Source organism: Dipodomys merriami, unplaced genomic scaffold, assembly GCF_024711535.1.
Source record: "Dipodomys merriami isolate MVZ:Mamm:240054 unplaced genomic scaffold, mDipMer1.0.p SCAF_129, whole genome shotgun sequence".
Classification (NCBI taxonomy): domain Eukaryota; kingdom Metazoa; phylum Chordata; class Mammalia; order Rodentia; family Heteromyidae; genus Dipodomys; species Dipodomys merriami.
Window position 1 is genome coordinate 176,251 of NW_027202593.1, and position 6,596 is coordinate 182,846.

A 6,596-nucleotide genomic window follows, 5' to 3' on the forward strand; every position below is an offset into this window, starting at 1 on the left:
GCCCTAGCTGTCTCCTAGAGCAGGTCTGAACCTGCTTCCACCCCAAGGCCAGAGACACAGCACAGGGGAGGGGGAGAATCTGTGCCATGCCAGCCAAGGAGTTGGGACCACCACCCCAAATCCTCACTAACTCCCCCTTCTCAAGGTTGACTTGTCATGTGACTCAAAAAAAAAATCTGCCTACATTCTCCAGATGAAACCATGGGTAATCTCCACAAAAGACACCAGTACAGTCCCGAGCTCAGATAAACCAGGAGAAAAATAGCCTTTCCCTCTCCCTCTCTTCCTTGCCCCCCTAGGGAAACCCTAGGATCCTCAGCCCCTGAAGAAAAGTAGCCTCCCTCTCCCGCCCCCTTGAATACAGGACAGGCTGGGCAGGGGAGGGTAGGCAGATGGTGGATGTGGCCAGAGAGGCGGGTCCTGGGCTATGTGGAGGGGAGTGGGCTTCTGTCCTTCTCCTGGTTAGACTCCACACCCTTGGCTCAACCTGGCTGAACAGCTAATCCTTTGCCATCTCAGCCCTGGGAACAAGGGGAGAGATGAGCTTGGCTCACAAAGCAGCTGGGTTTTAAGAGGAGGTGTGTGTTTGGGGTGTGGGGAGCACTGGAGCATGACCTGTGTTCCCCTCCTTCCCAGAGCTCTGTCCTCAGGCCCCGCCCGAGCCCCCCTCTTGTTTGGACTTGCTGATGACTTGCCCACAAGCTCACGGGGATTTCTAGGATGGGGAACCCCTTCTCAGAAAGCCAGGCTCAGCTCTGGTGGGGGGGGCTTTTGCCTGGGGGGTGAGAGAGAGAGAGAGGGAGAGAGAGAGAGAAAGGCTGTTCTGGTATGCTGGGACGTTTCCCTCCCACTTCTCCTCTGGGAGACTAGACTAGGAGAGAAAGAGCAGAGGAAACGAGAGGGGACACGGATGGCCGGCGATTCATTTCAGATTCAATATCAGTACTCACCGAATCTGGCAGGCCTCTTCCAGTCCTTAGAGTTTATGTACCTGCCTTCTAGAAATCCGGGGAACTACCTTGAGCCTTAGGAATAGGCTGACACAGAGAAATACCCAGAAAGCTTTTGGTGGGTGAGTGGATGAACAGAAGGAAGAAAAGAAAGTCGGACAGATATGAATGGGAATGGATGAAGGGATGGCTATTTGTACAGCTGATAGATATACGGGTGAATGGAAATGGAATGATGGAAGGATGGATGGATGGATGGATGGATGGATGGACAGGTGGATAGATGAACAGGTGGATGGATAGACAGGTGGATGGCTGGATGGATGGGTAGGTGGGGAAGTGGCTAACATAATTGGGGAAAGGGAGAAGTTGAGGGAAGGAGAGAGGGAGGGAGGAGGTTTACAAATAGTAGACCAGGGTGTGCTAGTAGAAGCTCAGCACGGATCTTCCCTGGTGAGAAGGCTCTGGTTGGCAGCGATTGCTGATGTCTCCCTCCATAGTAGCCGGGCTGCCATGCTAGCTGTGCTAGAAGGAGACGCATGGGGTCCTAGCACGCTTAGAGCCAGTGTGCAACTTCTTGGACACCTCCAGGAGGGGCAGTCTGGTGGTGATCAGGGGTCAACGGGGACCAGAGAGATGGGCACTGGAGAATGCCACACCCAGTTGTCCTGAAGGCCTGGACCAGGCTCCCGTGGTTTAAGGTGTGTGGGAAGAAGAGTGGCCTGCCCCTCTTCCCAGCCATAGGAGAGACCCTCACGGCTCAGCTCCACAAGCTCCCGGACCGTCCTGCTGACAAGGCACTCAGCTCAGACCACCCGTGCTCAGGGCTCATTCACGCACGCGAATTTAGTGAGCTTCCTGCTGTGTGACACATCCAGGCAGGGACTGGTCACAAAGGCATGAATGAGTTCTTACGCGCCTTGGGGGACTTGTCTAATGGGAAAGGAGATGATAAGCAAAGCATTTGAATTTGGGGTAAACGGTGAATAGGAAAAATATGTGCTAAGGGTTTGGGCTGCCCAGAGCAGAGAGTCTATGATGAGAGAGAGAGAGAGAGAGAGAGAGAGAGAGAGAGAGAGAGAGAGAGAGAGATCTAAGCAGACTAAGCAGGGCTCTGTGCTCCAAAGTGTTCTCCCAGACAGAGGCGAGCTTTGATTTCACAGGTATTCATTCAGCTGAACGCTCAGTGGGGGGCTGATAGATTGGTTTCCCATCTATATATTGGAACCCAGGCTCTCTTCCTTTGGGGGTACTGTTCCCCCCAACAAAGGTGAATCTCCTGGACTTCTTAGGACCAGAGGGTTGCAAAGACCCAGTGAAGTAATCGGATCAGCTGACCTTCGGGGCAGGCCTGCTCTGACCCATGTACCCCAGCCCCCAGCCCAGAGTGGAGCCAGAGCTGGCCGAGGCTTCCACGCCTCCGGTTCCTGGGTCTGGAGTGAGCCCCCAGGATGGTCCAAGGCCTCTAGCCCCCTGGCTGCAGTCCTGCCCCTCCCTCTTCAGGCCAGGCTCAGCGGGGGGGGGGGGGGGCGCTGGCTCAGTGTGGCTGAAGGGGTCTTGCTCCGTGTGGAGGGGCCTCTCATTTTACAAAGACTTGAAGCAAAGAAAAGGATTCCGTGACCATCCCAGTCACTCATCTCCCACCTTATCCTGTCCCACCCCTGATCTAGCTGGAAACTTCCTTGCTACAACATGGCCGAATTAGGTTGCCAGCCCCTCTCCTCTGTGGCAAACAGGAGGAGGAAAGAAGAGGCAGCAGGTGTGGCTTCCAACGCAGGTGACCCCCACGCTTCCCCTTGGCTCTCACAGGCCAGGAGAGCTCCACCCAGTGCTCACCCACTGACTGCCAGTCCCGGCCTCCTCCCAGCTTCCTTTGCAAGCAGCCTGAAGCTGTTCCCCTCCCTGCAGCCTTGGGGGCCCTGAGTTCAAACCCCATGTAGGGTGACGGGAGGGAGGGAATGAGAAAGAGGGAACCGCCGATACTAAGCAAAAGGAAAGAAGTGTACATGTCACCGGACTTGGAAGCAATAGTTTCACGGTTACAGTTCGTAGCGTTCATAAGCTTCGTAGATCAAGATAATGGCAATCTGCATGGTGAAGGTTAATGTGTGTGTGTGTGTGGCTTTAGCGAAGTATCACTATGTCACAATACTGTGAAATGTATGTAATCGTTTAATCTCAATAAAGAAAAAAATACCAAAAAAAGAGAAACAGGCTTCCTTTTTTTAAGTTTTTCATTGTTACCAGAAAGGTGCTGTACAAAGGAGATACAGTTACAGAAGTCAGGTAAAGAGTACTTTTCTTTTTGAGCACTGTTACTCTTTCCCTGGCTCTCTCCCTGTTTTTCCCTCCCATCTCCCACCCACAAGTTGTGTAGTTCATTTTCAACATAGTATCCAGTGAGTGCCATTGCTACATTTGTCCACCTTTTGTCCCTCCATTTCTAGGCCTCTCTTACCAAAGACATAGAAACAAGAACAAAAAGAAAACAAACACAGCAGAAATAAGACACACACCTCTTGTTTCCACTTCTCGGAGTTCATTTTGCATGATCAGATGCCCATAGGCGCTGTGCCTTTCTGAGGAACAGGTTTCTAGAAGAAATTCTGCTCCAGTGTGCAGCGGCTCCTGCCCGCATCTCTAACTTTTCTCTGGATTTCAGACATGTTGGCTCCTGCAGTTTCCAGTCCATGGAGACAAAGCTCGTGGTTTAAATACACTAGGAGCATCTGCTGTTTCTATTTCTCTGTGGGGTCCTGCCTGCTCTCCTCCTCCCCCCCCCTCCCACAGCCACAGCAGGCTCTGAATCCCTGGGCCTGCAGTTTCTTGGGCAGAGAGGAGCTTGGGCGGGCGCCTGTGAGGCTGGCTGTGATGTGGGCAAGAGCAGCAGGTGCGGGCAGCCAGGGTTTCTGGATGTGTGAATTTGGGCAAGTTACTTAATCTGTCTGAGCCAGTGCCCTTGTTGACAAAGTGAGGCTGACCTCGGCTCCCCAACAGGACAGCTGAGGGATTAAGAAGGTCCAGATTGGGCAAGGGCTTAAGAGCTGTGCACTGGGTTTTTGTGACCATGAAGTACCGCAGCAGCTGTGGAGGACCAGGCTGGCTCCTAAGGCTAGCCACGGAGGCCCCCCGCTCTCCTCCTCCACCTGTCTTAGGTAGCTCCCAGCTGTGAAATCCCATGATGATAGGGTAGCGAACTAAGACTGGATTATTTAGCCTGGACAGAGGTGGCTTAATCACTCACTCCTTCCTTAGCCTCAAGAGAGTTATTCGATTAAGGCCTGGCCAGTTTTCCTTCTCCATCTAGAAGGAAAACCAGAGGGACCTGCTAACAGGCAGCTGGAGGGATGGAAGCTAGACAGCAGGATATTCGCGAGCACTGGGGACGGGGACGTGATTGCTGGTGGGGAAACGGAAGCAGCCACCTCTTGGCTTTCTCTCTGATGTCTGAATTCTAGAAATGGCTTTCTCAGAATTTTGGGAGATGGGGAGCAGGGGAGGGGACAGCTGCAATCCTAGCTATCCCAGGAGGCAGATGTAAGAAAAATCTGGCTTTGCTGCTTAATTAGTGACTAGAGTCTTGTTGGTCTCCCTTGGCTGATTTTGAACTTCTCAGATCTCAGCCTCCTGAGTAGCTAGGATTACGGGTGAGAACCACCGGCGCCCAGCCTTCCCCATCTTAACTGTGAGGAAACAGACACAGAGAGGTTAAAGGATTTGCCCATGGTTATTCGGTTAGTAACTAGCAGAACTGGGTTCTGAACACCACATGCTCTCTAATCCCTTAAACTATGCTGGTTGTTTTTTCCTCCTGGCTGAGCATGCTGTCAGCTACCCTGGTGATGGCTCTGCCTTTCTTCCTGTGTCCTCCACGTCTTCCTGCCTCAGTCCTGGAGAGGTGTCTGGTGAGCTCTCTCCCTCCACCCTTGGGCCGTTGCTGCGCCCACCCTGGCTTCCTGATCTCTGCAATGGCAAGGCCCTGATCCCCGGGGGAAATGACAAGGTCAGAATCAGCTCCTCTGTCCCCAGAGAGGCCTGACTGCCTGCGTGTGTGGCTTTACCTGGGTGGGGGAGGGGGGAGCACAATTAGCCTCAAAGCAACACCAGAGCATGGAGGACACAGCGGGGGAGGGGGAGCAGCCTGAGCCCACAGAGGCGAGGGCAGGGCTGAGGCCAGCTTCGCCTGAGTCACTGCCCAGCCCGAGGCGTGGGGAGGCCGGGGAGGCGGGGCAGCTCCCAGGAAGGAGGGAGGCTCGGGCTCTCCAGGCCTCATCTCTGGCTGGATCTTCTCTCCACACCCAAGTCTAGCCAGCCCAATGTTCCCAGGAAGCCCTGCCAGGGCTGAGGGCCCAGGGCTGAGTCTCAGGCTGTGTCCCAGACTCTGGGCCCACTGAGGATCTCAGCTTGGTCAGCGTTGCTGTGTGGGGCTCCCATCCACCCCCACTCCCGGCAGGTGACTCCCGCCACGTGCCCTGCAGCCTCCTCTCAATATCAAGAGCAGACCTGGCCACACAGCTCTGGAACCCTCTTCCCTCTCCACTGCCAGTGCTCTGTGAGCCTGAGCCGCCCTCACACCACGGGCGCTCACAAAGCGCCCAACACAACTGGTGCTCACGAGGCCTCTGCGGAGTTCACAATGGGCAAAGGGTTGCTAGAGTGAGGACAGAGTTAGTTGTAGGTACCTAGCTGATGCTGCTCAGAAGCCCGGAGTCTCCCCAGGTGTTCAGCTGTGTCAGGCATGAGCCATGGGAGCAATGTCTGAGAGGCTGGGGGAGGCTGAAGGGAGGCTGGGGGGAGGCTGAAGGGAGGCTGGGAGGGAGTCTGGGAGAGAGGCCAGGAGCACTGGGAGGCTGGAGGGAGGCAATACTCCATCCCTTCACTTCATCCCACTTTTTATTATGCAGTACATCCACCACGCACAAAGTAAACCTAAATAAAGGTCCAGCCCGGCAAACCATCACCCAGCAGCGTCAGCCATCGGCCCGCACCGTGCCCAGGTCAGGGCATTTTCCCTCCACTCACTTCCATTACTTTCGGACTGTTACTATTGTCTAAGAATTTCACATGGAGTAAAATGCATACACTTTTGCTGTGCAATGCTGATACATTTTTCATCTAAGTACCTTACATCCTATTATAAGAAGTGATGTGAGGAGTTGGGCGTTAGCTCGGTGGAAGAGCACTTGCCTGGCAAGTGAAAGGGCCCTGAGTTTGGTCCTCAGCTCCAGAAGAAAAAAAAAAAAAAGCTATAAAAGACCAAAAAATAAGTAAATAAAAGAAGTGTTACGACTGAATCATATCCTTCCTTCCTTCCTTCCTCCCTCCCTCCCTCCCTACCTACCTTCCTCCCTTCCTTCCTTCCTTCCTTCCCTTCAACTGTGATGTGTATGTGCACACACCAGTACTGAGGCTTGAACTTAGGGCCCCATGCCCCGCTTGGCTTTTCCCAAGGCTAGTGCTCTTACCAACTGAGCCACACCTCCACTTGCAGCTTTCTGCTCACTAACTGGAGATGAGAGTCTCAGGAAGAAGTGTTCTGCCTGGGCTGCCTTTGAGCTGAGATTCCCCCTGGATCACTGGGATTACAGATGTCAGCCACCGGCACCTGACTGATGACTAATGTGGTTTCCAACTGGGATTTGCTTT